This window comes from Peromyscus eremicus, chromosome 1, assembly GCF_949786415.1.
Source record: "Peromyscus eremicus chromosome 1, PerEre_H2_v1, whole genome shotgun sequence".
Lineage (NCBI taxonomy): Eukaryota > Metazoa > Chordata > Mammalia > Rodentia > Cricetidae > Peromyscus > Peromyscus eremicus.
This window is the reverse complement of record NC_081416.1, coordinates 36,384,465-36,402,205: the sequence shown is the minus strand read 5'-3', so window position 1 is coordinate 36,402,205 and position 17,741 is coordinate 36,384,465. Positions and strand designations below refer to the sequence as shown.

Below are 17,741 nucleotides of genomic sequence, written 5' to 3'. Positions count from 1 at the left end.
CACAGGGACAGCCTGGAACAAGTGCTGCATATAATTAGGAGCACACTTCAGGGTCAGCAAAGCAAAGACAGCTTTTCCTTTCTGAAGGTCTGGGCTGAGTTCCATCTGCCCTTGTGACCTTGGGAAAGGTATGTCACAGGTTTCTGCTCTGAATCCCGAGGATAAAAGAGCCTTTAGAGGGCTCTTGAGAATAAGTGAGAAAATAGTGTGTGAAGAATGTTTAACTTAGTGCTTCTATGTCTTTAAAAACATTAGAACTCTCTATGACTTACAAGAAAGTGGTATTGATTAAGGGGTCATGAACAAGTGAAACCCCAAAGCTGGAAAGGACCTTTGGAACCACGTGCCAATGTCCTCCTTTTGAGATGAGTGTGGCTTTCCCACATGGATGGCCCAGTCTTAGCTGAGCCATCCTTCTAGGGCAGCACATGAGTGCTAGACTCCAGCGGCAGCAGGCCTGGCACCATAAGGTGTCTCCTGTACCTGTGGCAGTGCCTGTCAATCAAAGCTGTTCAGCAGAGACTGAAACCAAAATGTGCTATCGAGCTAGACTTCTTTTCCTCCCCTTTGTGTTTCAGCTCTTAAGTCGTTCTGAAGAGTTAATGAGCATACTATTGCAAACTGTTTAATGCACGACACAGGTTATTAAACAGCTTAATATGCGGAGTAAGTGAAAAAAATTGGGATATTAAGGAAAACCACTAATCCATGTGTGAAAATACAGTCGGAACTCCATTTATTCTACAGCAAGCAGAACGCCGGCTTTTAGATGCCTGCTTTATACTGCAGATTAAGTTGAGTCAGTGTGTTGGATGAGTGGGGAACAGCGGGTACAGAATTATGGGTTGCCAGCCACCCCACAGAGATGTGCTCAGGCAGACAATTCTCCTGATATTCCCAAATTGCCTCCCAGATTTATAGCCCCCATTTCCTTTTCTTAGTAATTAAGATTTCAAAAAGGCACTAGTGAGCCGGGAATGGTGGCAGACATCTGCAATCCTAGTCATTGGGAAAGTGGAGGCATGAGGATCAGAAGTTCAAGGTCATCGTTGGGCACTTAGTGAGTTTCAGACCGTCTTGAGTTACATGAGACCAAGCCCCGCCCCTCCCTGAGCCGGCCCTGGTCGCTCTTCTCCAAACTACCCTTGTAAAAGGGTGATGGACGGACTCTCTGGCATGGCCAGCCAGCAGCTTTGTTCCCTTAGCAAATGGAGCCCACAGTGACCCTTATTCACCATTTCTACCCCTTCCAACCAACTAAGGTAGGTGGCTGTTCAGAGGAAGGGTATAGTGGTACACTACATACCTGCCGCATAGGGATTCGCAGGCTTCAACACTGGGAGGTGAAGGGACTTCTGAAACACTGTCCCTTCTTACTAGGAGGCAGAACCAGATAGGAGCAGCTGACTACCTGGTGGGCGTCAGCCTTGAACATCTGCACACACATCCCATGTTTGCTTGGGCCACATTTAGGAAAAGCAAGAAGTGTAGCTAGAGTTTTCCTGCCTGGCCCACGGTCAGGGCAAATCTCTCTCATCTGCCAGTCCCACAGCCGCTCAGACCTAACCAAGTAAACAAGGAGACTTATATTGGTTACAAAACTGTATGGCCGTGGCAGGCTTCTTGCTAACTGTTCTTACAGCTTAAATTAATCCATTTCTATAAATCTATACCTTGCCACGTGGCTTGTGGCTTACTGGTATCTTCACATGCTGTTTGTCATCGTGGTGGCTGGCAGTGTCTCTCTGACTCAGCCTTCCACTTCCCAGCTTTATTCTCCTCCTTGTCCCGCCTATACTTCCTGCCTAGCCACTGGCCAATCAGTGATTTATTTATTGACCAATCAGCGACACACTTGACATACAGACCATCCCACAGCAAAGAAGTTCAGCATCTCCCTTCCCCTCCGTCCCCTCTCCTCAAACTCCTCCGTGGTCTTAAAGATGATTCCTCAACGTGAACAACAGGAGTGCTGCACTGTGATTAAGTGGATTAAGTGGGGGGTATTTGTTCCCTGAAATGGTTAAGGCTTTTTCCCTGTTTATACATGAATTTCGGATGACTGTTGGAGTTGTGACTAACTCTGCATTGTCTCCTATGGCCTTGAGTGTTAAAAAACCTCTTATTATTATTCATATATTTCCCTGGGAGAGGGGCCACACACAGCCCCACCCCATACAATTTATTACCGGATTCTTTCTGCCTTCACAAAGTACTTTCTGTAATAAGAGTGCTAGGAAAAATAATTTTTCCATATTGCTATAATTCCAGTGATATTTTTCGCACCTCTTAAATAGTTGCACCCTCGGTAACTCTTGTCTGACCCACCCCTTCATCTGGCTCCACATGGAATGGAGGAGAAAAGGGGAAAGAAGAAACGTGTGGTAACGAGAGATCACTGGGGATGTTTAAAAGCTCATAAAACACAGATGAATTTGCAACGTGTGTAGCCGGAGTGTAAGTCACCGTTTGCCAGAATACACCAAAGATCCAGAACATTAGGAATAAAATCTATTTTAGTTCATTTCACTCCACTTCCAATGAAGGAAATAACAAACTATAAACTGTAGACTTTCTATTCTTTCCGAACGTTTTTATGGCGTGATGCGATTTCTTTTTAGTTGAAAGTGAAAACTTCTCAGTTCATAGTACCTTGTCCTCATTCATCATGGGTCCAAGGAATACCTTTCTCATTCTGCTATCCTTCTACCCCATCCTCCAGTCTCTATTCCTGGTCCCCTAGCCCCAATAAGTTTCCAAGCTAATGTGTTGATAACAAATCATTTGAAATGTGTTCTAGTAAAATATCAAGTATTGTTTAGAACATGTTTCTGTTTTTCATTCACCATTCAATCCTGTTTTTAAGATTAATATTTCTATAACTACAGATTACTATTTTTAACTCTTGTGAGTTACTCTATATCGTGGACTCACTTTATTTTTTATTTTATTTATTTATTTTTTTTGGTTTTTCAAGACAGGGCTTCTCTGTATAGCTTTGCGCCTTTCCTGGGACTCACTTGATAGCCCAGGCTGGTCTCGAACTCACAGAGATCCGCCTGCCTTTGCCTCCCGAGTGCTGGGATTAATGGTGTGCGCCACCACCGCTTGGCCCACTTTATTTTTTAAAATCTTTAAAAATTGTGGTAAAATATCCACAATAAGGATTTTACAATATAAGCAGATTGTAGTTGTGTATGCTTTTAATTCTAGCACTTGGGAGGCCAAGGTAGGTGAATTCTATGAGTTCTAGGGAAGCCTTGTCTATATGAGAAGTTGCAGCCATCTAGAGGTACACAGTGAGACCCTGTCTCAAAAAAAATCTTATCATTTTTGTCATTTTCAATGTGGAGGTTTTGACATGAGGCATGTTCACATTCTTCTGCATCCACTCTCCCCATCTGTCTCCAGAATTTACATCTTTCCAAACTGGACGTCCATCTATTAAACACTAACTCCTCATTCTTCCTGATCCCCAGGCCTTGACATCCATTGCATCTACTATATTTGACTCTTCCCCTATGGATGGAAACATAGATTGTCCTTAAGACCCACCATCATAGCCGGGCGGTGGTAGCACATGCCTTTTATCCCAGCACTTGGGAGGCAGAGGCAGGAGGATCTCAGTGAGTTCCAGGCCAGCCTGGTCTACAAAACGATTTCCAGGAAAACCAGGACAGACTGTTATACAGAGAAACCCTGTCTCAACAATCCCCCGCCCCCCCCCCCCCAAAAAAAAAGACACACCATCATGTGTTACACCATAGCCAATGACCTCAGGTCTTTGCTCTTAAGAAATGTGCAAGAATTTCTATGTCACATAGATTCAGAAAGAACTTGGGAGACAAAGAGGATACTTTGCATTCCAGAATGGCAGTGCCAATTTCCTGTGCCCTTCACAGCATGGCAGACTTCCTAAATTCTTACAACCTGTTGTCCTTGAAATGATCTCAACTTATTTTTTTACACCCTATTTTATTACCTAGTCTTATTTTATTCCAAGATTTTTTTTTGTTTATGGAAAAGCATGAGTACTTCATAGTGTTCTTAGTAGTTATTTGAGAATTGGCTGTTTCATACTTTGCTCCTTCTAAAAAAAAATCAAGGTTTGTGTTTTGTTTCTTACTGATTTTTCAGTAGCCTTTTTGGTATATTATATATGTTACATTCTTGCTTTTTTTCATGTTATAAATATTTGATCCCAGACTCATCAATCTGTTTCTCTGGGCTGGTTTGGGTTTTGCCGGTATTAAGGTCGTCATTACAAGAACTTAGCATTTTTATTTTGAGGGTTCTGATCCAGAGGTCTTACCTCCATGCCCATGTAAAAATGGCCTACATTTTCTTTACCTTTCACTGGAGAGTTATTCTAGTTTTTCTACAGTTTTACCTTCTCGCTACACTTGGGCTTCCCACATTTGTGCCTCTAGTTGATGTGAGGAACATCTTTTTGAAGTTACAAGATTCCCATGTTTAACCTCATCATCAGGATTTGTTTCCTACCACAGTTTTTCTCTTCTTTTTTCTTTTTTTAAAGACAGGGTCTCACTATGCAGCCCTAGCTGGCCTGGAGCTCACTCTGTAGACTGGGTTGGCTTGAACTCACAGAGATCTGCCTGTCTCTGCCTCTCGAGTGCTCAGATGAGAGACGTGGGGAACCACTCCCGGCTTCTGTCACAGTTTCCAGTCCATCGTTTCCTCACTGTGCCTGTAGACTTCTGTAAAGTTCTCATATACATGTTGTTCTCATTCTAAGAACGGCTTTGACCAGTGGTTTATGTGTCTGTTCCTGACTCTGAAACCAGGCTGTCTTCATAGCCTAGTCACATATCTCCATGGCTGGTGGGGTGAGTCTTCACTTTCTGCTTACCTATTTCAGAACAGCCTTAGCTGTTTTCTATGTCAATATTAGAATGGGGAGCTGGAGAGATGGCTCAGTGGTGAAGAGCACTCTGCAAGAGGACTCAGGTTTGATTCCCAGCACCCACAGGGCAGTTAACAACTGACTTTAAAGTCCAGTTCCGGGGGATTTGATGCCCTCTTCTAGCCTCCAGGTGCACCAGGCATGCACCTGGTGCACAGACACGCATTTGGGCAAAACACCCAAAGTTATAAAATTAAAAAAAAAATACTAGAATGTGTTTGAGGTATGACTTTTAAAATATCCCCTTGGAAACTTGATGAGATTCTGTGACTATGTAGATTAACTTGGGGAGCCCTGATAGCTTCTCTCTGAAGGGTCATTCTGTCCATCAACCATTGAGAGTTCTCCATTTACACAAGCTTTCCTTCATGTTCTTCAATAGGACACTTATCTTTAATGTGTTAAAGGTTATATGCATACTCATAGGGAAATGTGTACTCTAGATACACTATTTTGTTACTATTACTTATTTTCAAGGTTATCATTGCTAATACATAGGAATATTAGTTTTATAAATTTATAATACAGCAACTTTTGCTAAACTCTAAATTTGAATGGTTTCGTTGATTTTCTATGTGGATAATACTATTATCTGAAAATAATACGTTTTAACTTTCCTAACTAATCCTAATATTTCATTTACTGTTTGGGGAAACCTATGGGATTTAAAAAATTTTTTGAACTATTTTAAATAGAGAAGTGATAATAGGAGTTCTTGTCTTGTGTCCAATATTATTTGGAATACATTTCTCCTTGATATAAAGTGTTTGATATGGGTTTTTAGTAGAAAGCAAGAATTTATAGGCATTGAAAATATCTTATATGCATAGTTCTCTGGGATAAACTCTGTCAAATGCTTTATCTGCATATGCTTAGATAGCCAGTACCTTTTATCCTTCATATCACACACCCTACTCTTAGGAAACAGGGAGGAGAAAGCAGAATCATGAAGCATCTCTCCCATGCCAGAGAATCCTGGTAGGCTAAGCCAGGATTATGCTGAAGGAGAGTTAGAGGGACATAGGTAGTCAAGGAAAGAGAAGGAAGGCTCCCTGAGATGGAGGCTTCTTGTTCCCAGAAGACATTGGGAAGAAAAATGGTGGGGAGATATGGGGGTTGGTTTTTAAACAGGACCAATAAGGGAGAAGGGAGGACCCAGGGTCCTACAAAATACTCAAGCCAGTGTTTATGTGTAGGTGGACTTTTCTGTCTGGCCAGCTGCTTCCCAAATATCCACCCAGAGACTTAATATTAATTATTAATGCTTGGCCATAGCTTAGGCTTGATACTAGCTAACTCTTACATTTTAAATTAACCCATATTTCTTATCTACCCTCTGCCACATGGTGGTACCTTCTTTCAACACGGTATGTTCATCTTACTTCTCTCTTCATCTGCTTGCAACTCTCTAGGCTCCTCCCTTCTTCTTCCCAGCATCTTCTGTGTCTGGATGTCCCACCGAGACCTCCTGCCTAGCTGCTGGCCAGTCAGCTCTTTTATTAAACCAATCAGAAGGTGCCTTGACAAAGACACATCTTCACAGCGTACAAAAAGATTATTTCATAACATTTGTGTATTGGACTTACAATCATAGCCCCCCCCCAGGGATAAATCTGTTATTTTTCCTTTTCTCTCCAGTTTGTCTTTGTGTTCAGTTTTTTTTTTAATCTATGCCAGGGAATGAACCCAGCAGTCCCCTACATGACCACCAGCACCCCCATTACTGTGGGTAGACTTCAATGAACAGCATCATTGTCAGATAGCATGTGGCTTTTCATTTTAGAGTTTTATAGGAGGCTGTTGAGGGGTTATGAGACAGGAAATCATATTAAAACTGCATAATGTTATGATTTGAAGTGGAAAAAGTAATGTAGATTTTTTTTTTGAGTATTATGTGTCAGGGTCTGAGTTGGGAGGTTTTAAAGCTGTGTCTCAAGCCACATAACAAACCTTTGCAGTATATATTATAGAATAAAATGACAGAACAAAGACTGGGGAGGTAACACTGTGCCCAAGTTCTTGTATTTACCAAGTGGCAGAACCCGTGCTCAAGCTCGTGTCTCTTTCCAAAGCCTGTGTCTTTTCCCCAATGACACCTACTCAGTCTTCAGAGACAAACACAACAGTTCCTTTCTGAGCTAAAGAGAAAGAACCAAAGACAGAAAAAGGTGAAGTAGGCTACAGCGGTTCCTATGGCTCAGCAAAATATGCAGAAGTAATAATAAAGCCAATCATTAGTAGTTTGAATGCTATAACCAAACATTTGTATGTTGAAGGTTCTATTTTTTTTTTTGTCAGAAGAGGGAGGGCATGTAAATACACATCATCATAGAAATGGTGGTTCCTTTATTTAAAAACAAAATTGTAAGGCAATCTGTAATAAAATATTTAGTTCACTTTACATAAAAATGTTCACGAGTATGACTGTCAGCTTACTTGAAGTGGGGAATTTTTATAATTTGGATACATTTTGATTTAAACATTAAAAAATAGATTAGTGAGAATGCATTGCTATGGCAGAAAGTAAAGGTGTTCTCATAAGAAGTGATAGAGCCATGTCAAAGGATGATAAGAACAGCTGGAATGGCTTCCGGCTTGCCAAGTCGGGGGAAATTTGAACACAGAAGGAAGCAACCCATTGAATAAAATACAATCTCAGGAGTCTGTACTGGAGATAATTGTGGTGATATTTGTAATCTAAGAAATAAAGCTTGCCTAAAGATCAGAGGACAGAGTTAGCCACAGAGTTAAACATAGAGGTCAGGCAGTGGTGGCACACACCTTTAATCCTAGCACTTGGGAGGCAGAGATCCATCTGGATATTTGTGAGTTCAAGGCCACACTGGGCTACATGAGATTGATCCAGTCTAGAAGAGAAATAGAACCAGGCAGTGGTGGCACACACCTTTAACCCCAGTATTTGGGAAGCAAACACGCCATTAATCCCAGCACTAGGAAGGTTGAGATAGGAAATGAAATGGCTGGGCAGAGGAAAGCAAGGCTTGAGGAGACAGGAACTAGAGAGCCTTTCGGCTGAGGACTCAGAGGCAATCAGTCTGAGGATTCGTGGAGTTGTTGAGGTGAGAAGTGGCTGTAGCTTGTTCCTTTGTTCTCTCTGATCTTTCAGAATTTACCTCAGTTTCTGGCTCCGGGTTTTTATTATAAGACCATTTAGGATTCGTGCAACAGATAATTAAATAAATAAAGTGAGAAAAAAATTTCTTGTTTGAAGTAGAAAAATGAGGAAGGAGGGTATAGCTAAAAAAAATAAGTCTTTTAAAGCCACTGGAAGGTGGGAAGATGGCCCAGCTGGAAGTGTACTTGGCACACACACATGAAGACCTGTGTGTGGATTCTCAGAATCACATAAAGAGCCAAGCATAGTAGCATGGGTCTTAACTCAAGCACTGGAAGGGGGGCAGTGGTGTCTGATCCATGCAGATCCCTGCGGCTTGCTGGTCAGCTAGTCTAGCCCAACCAATGAGCTCCAGGTTCAGTGAGAGACCCTGTATCAAAAAGTAAGGTGGAGAGCGACAGAGGAGGACATCTAATGCAGACCTCTGTCCTTCATATGCACATTTACATATGTACACATACATCCATACACACACATGCATAAATACAAGCACACACACACACACACACACACACACACACACGCATGCACGCACGTACGTACAGAAAGATGGTTCTAGGCTTGAGTCCTCAGTGGATGCTCCACATAAGTGTAAATTTATATGTAGGCCTTCATGCTTGCTGAGTCTCATGATGTACCTCCATAGATTCTGTATGCAAAGGGGAAGAGCAGCAGATATGTTGCGGAGACACTGGACATCACTTTAGAAGTTGACACAAGCCATGATATCTCCAGATGCACTGCTCTAGTGGACACTGGAACTTCATGTGTTCTCTGGCTGCGCCTGTGCAACCTGGAGCTAACTCAAAGGAACCATCTGCCAAGCTCCACCTGAGGAACATCCTATAGTACAGCTGAGCTCTACTGCAAGGCCGGGGAACTGTTCCAGATTCAAAAAACATCAAGAAGAGATGGCATGCACAACTGAGTGTATGGTCCTTAACAGCGTCTTGTAGCAGGGAAGGAAATGTATTAAAAGACATTATGGATAGCATTGAATTATGAACTATAGGTTAAGCTGTTATCTTTGGTGTTAAATGTTCTGATTTTCAGAACTACTTTAGCAATATGGAAGTGTACTCCTATATTGTAAAAAAAAAAGATTCAGTTTATTCTTATTTAAATAAGTGCACATGTTTGTGTGGGAGTATGTGCATGTGAGTGAAGTGCCCTGTAGGGCCCAAAGAGTGTGTTAGATGTCCCAGAGCTGGAGTTGCAGGTAGTTGTGAGCTGTTTGATGTAGGTGCTGGAGTCTGAACTAAGGTCCTCTGAGAGGGCAGTAAGCACTCTTAACTGCTGAGCCAGTCTCCCAGACCTGCTTATTGTCAAGAAATATACACTGAAGTATTTAGGAGAAGGGCATTCTGAAGTGGCCGAGACAGGGAATATGGCAGTGTGGTAACAGTCAGCAGCTTGTTAGAGTAGGGTAGTGAGACCAATGAGGCAAGGCTGTGAGTCTTCAGGAGTCTTCTGACGTAATGGGATAGAATAGTGGGCTAGGTCGCGTGTATTGTCATTAGCATCAGTATTTTCATGTGTACAGCAGAATGACGTTTCAGTTTCACCCGTGTTACCTCTGTTGTTTCTCTGAGCACTTTGGGGGTAGTTTGGGCCCTACTGTGTGGGTCAGAGTGGTGTCTACTTTCTCTTTGTGTCTCCTTTGTGTATAGCCATGTTGTCTTTTGAGTTTCTGTAGGCTGCCATCACGTTTTGGCCCCTTTCAGAACATAGTGTGCTTTCCCTATATCCCTGTCAATATCCCAGGCTTTCCTGAATCTCACTGCCTCTAGGCACTGTGGTGAAGCATTGATCCATGGAAAAAGCACATTAAAAACTTCAAGTTAAAAATACCCTTTGGCTGTTACTGTATGGACAATTTCGTTCAGTCTATATTTTCAATGAAGGGTTAAATTAGTGTGTTTTTAGTCCTTTAATCCACTCACCCTGAAGGAGAAAAATTAATGAAGTCCTGTTCAGATGTGGAACTTAGAGTCCTCGGAAAAATGTTGTAAACACAGCACACTATACTGACTGGTGGTTTCTGCTCATTGTTTATGTGAGCCTGAAGGGGAGTGGAGAGGCAATAGCTTACTAAGAATGTACCATTTGGTCTTTTCAAAAAGGTTAATTCATATTCAGGAAGATTTGAAAGAAGGGAGGTGGGTATTGGGCCAACAGGTCGGTGGCTTGGAACGTCCATGACACTAGGGAGGTAGTGGGAGGAAGAACCGCAGAAGGAGGTGCTTGTAGTGGTCCGCAGACAGCTGAGTGAGCTGAAACCAACCGGCTCATGGAGCACAGATGTAGCTGAAGGTTTCCTGTGTCCCACCTGGCCCGTGGTCAGGACAAATCTCTCTCACCCACCAGTCCTGTAGCCGCTTGGACCCAAGTAAACACACAGAGACTTATATTAATTAAAACTATTTGGCCATTAGCTCAGGCTAACTATTGACTAGCTCTTACACTTACATTAACCCATAATTCTTATCTGTGTAGCCACATGGCTTGGTACCTTTTCTCAGTTCTGCCTTCACATCTTGCTTCCTCTGTGTCTGGCTGGCAACTCCTGACTCAGCCTTCCTGTTCCCAGAATTCTCCTCTCTGCTTGTCCTGCCTATACTATCCTTGTGGCCTGGCTACTGGTCAGTCAATGTTTTATTTATCAACCAAATAAGAGCAACACATTCACAGCATACAGAAAGACATCCCTAGCACACAGAGTTGAAAGTGTGATGGTGAGCAGCAGAAGGGAGCCAGTGTGGGGTGCTGTGGTCCTGACATGGATATGGGAGGGGAGACTGTGGTAGGGAGATGAGTGACATACAGGAGGTTGGCTATCTGCAAGAGACTGATGTTCCTGAGAAGTGGGAGTTTGGGGGTGATGCCCTGTACCTCAGTCACCCCATCTGAAGAGGGTTCAGCAAACACTTGTTAAGTGTCACAGGTAGAGTAACGCCCTAACCCGTGGAACAGTGAATGTGTTGCCTTACGTGGCAAAAGGTACTATTGAGAATCTAATGAAACTAGCGATAGTGAGGCAGAGATGATATGGTCAGTCTAGGTGGACTCACAGTAATGACAAGGTTTTTATTGCGTGAAAGAGGGAGCTAGACCATGGAACATGACTGGAAGATACTACCATGTTGGCTTTGAAACTGGAAGGGAGGCCAGCCAAGGACTGCAGGGGTAAACCTGGGAGCTAAATGTGGAAGAAGCATATTCTTTCTACCCTGACAACACCTTGATTTTAGCCTGGTGATAACAGTTTCTGATTAATGAACAGCAGGACTCCAAGGCAATGAATTTGTTTGAAGCCACTGAGTCTGTGGCACTTTGTAACAATAACACTGAGCAACTAACACATTGAACAAGTACTAAATGGTACAGTAGGCTAGGAAGCATGAAGCTAAGATTTGATTCTAATCCTAAAACGATTATCATCTCGATGGCCCACGTTGGTGATCCCTAGATTTTAATATGCAGGGAAGTCAGATGGAGAAACTTCCTAAAAGACTGAATCTGAGGGGTAGCACTGGGGTGACCTCAGTGCCTACATGTCCAGGTAGTTCCCAGGTGGGACGGGGCAGGTCTGGAGACTACATTTTGTTTTATTAAGCTCCAGTGTGTATATCTGTTATAGAACTGGGGAGCTGCAACCATCAAAAGGTTTGGCTTGTTAAAATGGCAAAAGTTATGGTTTTGGGCATAGAAAATTCCTGGCAGCCACATCTGGATCTAAAGCTTAAAGATCAGAAACCTGTGAGTGGTGAGAAGCTGGTGGTCCAGGCTCTCTGAAAAGGTTGTTTTGATAATGAAAGCAGAGGACACAAGCGCAGTCATAAAGCTCCATGGCCAGAGGCTGACACTGTCCACTGTCTGTTTAGATGTTTGGAGATTTGGTAAGAGGCACACATCACCAGAATTCCTCCTCCTGCTCGGTTGAAGTAAAGTCTTTGATGAAAAGAAATAATTAAAAAAATTTCTCTTAAGTCCTCTACTTGTCATGGCCATTATTTATATATAGAACAGGTCATTTGGAAGCCCAAGCAAATAAGAAGCTTAAAGCAAACAGCCATCTGTAACTCACTAATGGAAAGATATCCAGGAGGTTTCCCAGGGGTGTGTGTTGGGTTGGTCTCCTTCCTTTTCCTTGAATATTATAGAAAAGCACACCATTAGAACTTTGTGTTGTATATCATTATCTATCTATCTATCTATCTATCTATCTATCTATCTATCTATCTATCTATCTATCTATCTCTATCATCTATATCTATCTATTGACCATCTATTATCTATCATATCTATCATCTATCTATCTCTTCCTATCTATCATCTATATCTATCTGTATCTATCTATCTATCTATCTATCTATCTATCTATCTATCTATCTATCATCTATCTATCTATCTATCTATCTATCTATCTATCTATCTATCTATCTATGTGTACATCTATCTGTCTGTCTCTCTCTATGTATGCATGCATGCATGTATGTATGTATGTATGTATGTATGTATGTATTTATCTATCTACATACCTATCTATCTTCCATAATAATTCCAGTCATACCTGGAAATATTTTATCCTAAAACTGTAGTTGTCAAATGGGGACAATTTTGTCCACTGTGGGCCATGTCACAATGTTGGGAGACTTTTAAAAAAATTATCATGTCTAGGGGGAAGTAGCTACTGGTATGGGGTGGATAGAGGCCAGGGATGCTGTCAGACCCACAATGCCCCACGGCCAGTCAAGGCTGAGAAGTCATGTACTAGAACAGTGGGTTGAATTTAGCAGTCATCAAGATCATCTGGACAGGTCCTTCTCTCTCCCCTCTTCTCTCTTCCCTGATTTCTGATTGAGGGAGTCTGGGATGAGGTTAAAGACTTGCCTTCTAGCAAGTTCTGAGGTAATGGTCATGCAGTTAGTGTGGGAACCACTGAGAACACTTATGTGGGGATGAACAGCTTCACATCACTTTTGCCTCTCTATTCCATACTTCTACTCATGTTTAATTAGACTGATTTCGTGTCTCTGGCAGGTTGCAACACTCTCTCGAGCTTAGGCTACGTCTCCCCCTTCCCTTAGTTTATACTGCCACACTGAGAACACAGTCTTACTGTGGACCAGATGGTTCCATTTGACTGTGTGGACTTGACATCATTTAAATGACTCCAAGGACTTATGAGAGAGTTGTTGGTCTAGGGGAGACTGGAGAGCTGGAACAAGGGAATGTGAAAAGAAAAGAAATGAAAGAAATGGCCAGGCCATTTTTGTTGTATTTAATGCCCCCCGCCCCACTCCCTGAACCCTTGAAACTCAGCACACCTGGGCAGAGCAGTGCACTTTTTGAAAAAAAAAAAAAAAAAAAAGGGAGAGTGTTCTAGTCAAGATGGTCACCATGGTCAACTCCAAATAGAACAAAAGTCACCGGTATTCGAGTCAGGTTAACTTTTCACTGCTATTGCACCAGCAGGCTCCAAAGATTTCTCTTTCAGGCCCCTGGCTTTGTATCTTCCTCTTCTCTCCAGGACAGTGTCTCCTTCTCCAGCTCCAGTTCATTCAGCCTGAGAACTGCACATGGAGACCTTGATTAGAGAACAAATGGCCTGTGCTCTGCCCCAAGAGTACGTTGGGCCAGGGAGTGCTCTGAAACTGCTGGTCAGAAAGCATTGACTACTGAGCTCAAAATGAGTTGATGGGTGAGTGTCAAGATCAAAGGTCAGGAGAACACTTGGGATGTAGGGTCCAGGAATGGGAAAGCTCAACACTGAAGTGAGGTCTGGTGTTGACTCCTCCTCCAGGACATCTGTCTGGAAGAGGAATACAGCGGGCGCCTACCTCGGAGAGTGGAGCTGGTTAGTCTGGAGAATTAGGCACACCCAGGGAGGAGAAGAAATCATCCAGCTACCTGGGAGTAGTGTTGGGTAGAGAAGGCTACACAGGGCATTTCAGTACTGCTAATACTGCGAAGACATGTTTATCTTGCTGGTTTTTAAATACTCAGAATAGATAAAAGTATATTCTTCTGTAATCAACAATTAACCAAGGTCAACAATAGGTAGCTGAATCCCCATCAACAGTGGAGCAAGGTGATTCTCCCCTAACGTTAGAAAAAAGGAGGCAGGAATGTGCACTCAATTGTGTCTGTCTTCAAGAAAATTGCGTCTTTCGATAAAGTTTGAGGCAATTTGGGACACAAGTTCTTTGAAGAGTTATTTTTTCCACAGAGGGAGGGTCACTTAGCCTCCAATATGAATTCGTGTATCTAATATTACAGCCTGCTAAAATGTAGCCACTGTTTCAAAAGAGTCTTTTTTAAAACATGGTTTCCCTTTCAAATATTTAAAATTTACCAGTATACTAAGATGTCCTATTCTTTTCCATTTTGATTGGCAAATTGTAGGAAGGGAGAGTGGACTTTTCATTTTGGTAGTATGAGATACCATCTACTTAATGCCCAGGGCATTGTGGGCGACATGGTAGTCCCAGGAAAACATGCTGGCTCCTCAGCTGTACATCCTGGCATCAGAGTCGCCTCTGAGGTGCACATAAAATGGTGCTGTATTTCCCTAGAACGTTCTACCCTCAGAATAGGGTTGAGTCGGAATGGTACTGTACCTAGCCTAGCATACTGAAGATCCAGGAAAAGCTTGGTAGCAGCTGGAGGAAGGTCCATGGTTTAGGGGTCACAAGGGCTTACCATCTTTATCAGACATCTTCATCTGCTACCATCTTTTATCGACATCCTGGGGGAGGGGCGGGGGCTGTGTCCCAGCATCCTAAAGCATTAAGAACAAAGCTGTCGCCGGGCGGTGGAGGCGCACGCCTTTAATCCCAGCACTCGGGAGGCAGAGCCAGGCGGATCTCTGTGAGTTCGAGGCCAGCCTGGGCTACCAAGTGAAGTTCCAGGAAAGGCGCAAAGCTACACAGAGAAACCCTGTCTCGAAAAACCAAAAAAAAAAAAAAAAAAAAAAAAAAAAAAAAAAAAAAGAACAAAGCTGTCGTCAGTGTGGTAATTCCAACAGGAGATACAGGACATAAAGCCAGGACTGTGCCGTTTGGCTAGAGCCAGACCAGAGATTGCCTGTCCGCACGGCCAGGATGTGATAACTGTCTCGGAATTTGTGTTTAATTACGATATTTTTAAGTATGTTCTTCTTGAAGAGCCCTCTTACTCTTCCTGGAATCCCAGTCTCCCTCTGCAGCTTACCTGGCCTGTGCCCTGGGCCTCTGTCCTCCTGCCTCCTGCAGTTTTTCTCGGTAGCAGCTTCCTCTTTGTTTGTGCCTACAGTGGCCGTGTTGGGAGTGTGGTGACAGCCTTCCAGGCCCTTCCCTCTCCGCAGCGCCCACTAGGTGACGCCTGTGGATGGAGCAGGCTCTCCTCCCGGTGAGCGGCTTCCTCCTTCCCCTCAGGCCCACATCTTTAGAGTGCCTGGAGGGATTCTTTGTGTCTAGTCTCCTCACTTTCCTTTCTTTCCATGAGCTGTTTCTGCTCCGTTGAGTTACAAAAGCAGAAAACACCCCCAACCCCGCATAAACCCGGCACCTTCAGCTTTCCTCACAGCTTTACAAATGTAAACAGAATCCCCCAAATCCTGGTAAAACCGAGTTTGTGAGCTCTCTGGAAAGGAGCTTGGAGACAGGTGAGATCATCTTTCATGACCAGGTGGCTCGTGAACTTGAGTGGGGTTCAGAATCACCTGGGAGAGATGGTGAGCACACAGACTTCTGAGTTTCACCCACCCTCTCTGATCGGGGTCTTGGGAGGGGGACTTTCTGTCTATAACACCCTTCAGTAGCAAGGCTGCTGCTAGCCTGGGACCTCACTTAAAAAAAAAAAAAAGCCCAGCCCAGCAGTGTTTGGTTGAAAGTGGAAGAGAGCAAACACTGAGAGAGAGAGAGAGAGAGAGAGAGAGAGAGAGAGAGAGAGAGAGAGAGAGAGAGAGAGAGAGAGAGAGAGAGAGACCTTGCTGGAATCGGCACAAACAGATCCCCTCTTAAGCTGCTAGGTTCCCAGCATTCTCCTGCAAAGAATGCTGTTAGCACACTGTGCTTTTGTTAGATAAATGCAATGGCAATTCAGGGACAAATAACCAGGCAGCTGGTCCATTGCAGGAGATACATGGAGGTGATTTATTTAAATTTGCTTGATTGTTTTTCTAGTAGGGAAATGAAATGTTCTCTCTGTACCGCAGGTGTTCAAGTACCTTTTAAATGGCTGAATACTTAAAGTGACAGCCAACTCAAGGGTAAGAAGGTTATGTGAATATATGTGTGTGTATATATGTACATTCAGGGCTTCCTGAACATCCTGAATTTTTAAAATAAAGAGCGAGACAGTGAGTATGTGATGTGTGTATGGAAATATGATTATTCTAGTTACTCTCAAATTGCTCTCTGTTAGCACAGCTCCGAGCCTGGTATGTGACTTGGCCTCTTTCTGTAGCCTATTGGATGCTGAGACCTCTCTCTTTCTCTTAACCTATCCTGTATATCACAAGACAGGTTAATGTGACAATCTCTGCCTTATCAGTGAGGACTGTGGTCCGGGGAAGCTAACTGATAGGCAGTTCCTGACTTGGCATCCAAACTGGAAACAGGAAGTCCTCCAGCTTGAATCTTTAGGCTGTCTCCTGTTCTCAGGCCGGCTGTTCAACCTCAACTCTATTAAAGCAGCTCTCACTCAAATTCCCACTAAGATTTCTGCAGTTGGATGCTGTCCTCACTTATGACAGGGGCCCCCTGAAGAGATGGTCTCTTTCCCACACTGAAGTGTTCATTTCTCGGGTTGAAAGCATGGCAGGCCGGCAGGCCGGCAGGCAGGCAGGCGGGCAGACATTCTCCATTCACACAATGACTGTGAAATCCCTTCCATGAGAACATAAAGGTTTTGTTCTGGTCTGGTCCTAATCTCAGAACAATATGCCTGCAATGCACCACCACGCACCGGAAAAAGATCACAGGGTGACTGACAAGGTGAGGTCTTTGTTTGGTTGTATTTCAAATCTTTCGCTTTCCCAAATCCTTAACACTTTGGCTATAAATCACTAAAAGGTGGATGTTCTCTGAAATGAATTTTGCATGAAATGTCAGCCAGAGTTGAGGGGACAGCTACAATATTTACGACTGGTGGTATTTCTTAGGGGAGGTAAAAGAAAATGAGGCAATGTAGTTTAACTTAGTTCTAGGGGCTGGTGGGGGGGGCGACGGGAAAGTTGAAGGACAAATCTCTTTCACAGTGTTTTCTCTCTTCTGTTTTCAGTGCAAATACAAATTGCTATTCTCAAAGCAAAGGGTTTTGGAGTGTTTATCCACATGGGCAAAGCATGGGTTTTTAGAGGAATGTGGGCAGCCGTGGGAAGGGGTGATAAACAAATCTGAAACTATTTATGGGATGCACTTGTTAAGGGGGGGATTGCTTTACAAAGTCCTCTTTCTGAAGGACAGCTTCTCCATCCTGGTGGCAGCTCCTGCAAGTCTTAGAGTGAAAGCTGCTGCTGTGTTTATTGGGGGGAGGAAATGGTGCAGAATAAAGGTAATGCCCCCTTGTCCCTCATCGTCGGCACCAGAATACACACTTCTGTACTTTGTGGGTCTGATATTAAGTTAGGTTTTCAGCTTATTTTCTGCCAACATTCTCACTATCTACGTTCCCATCCCAAGGATCTCTTTTCAA

General features: G+C 43.3%; 1 long non-coding RNA gene across 1 annotated transcript; it reads right to left on the bottom strand.

Annotated features, from left to right (window-relative positions):
- Positions 1–13,463: 13,463 nt before the first annotated feature.
- On the bottom strand, positions 13,464–15,388 carry LOC131896733 (uncharacterized). The gene is made up of 3 exons (XR_009375502.1): positions 15,276–15,388; positions 14,766–14,844; positions 13,464–13,636 (listed from the first exon to the last, which is right to left on the bottom strand). It is a non-coding gene; the product is annotated as an uncharacterized LOC131896733 (long non-coding RNA).
- Positions 15,389–17,741: the final 2,353 nt, after the last annotated feature.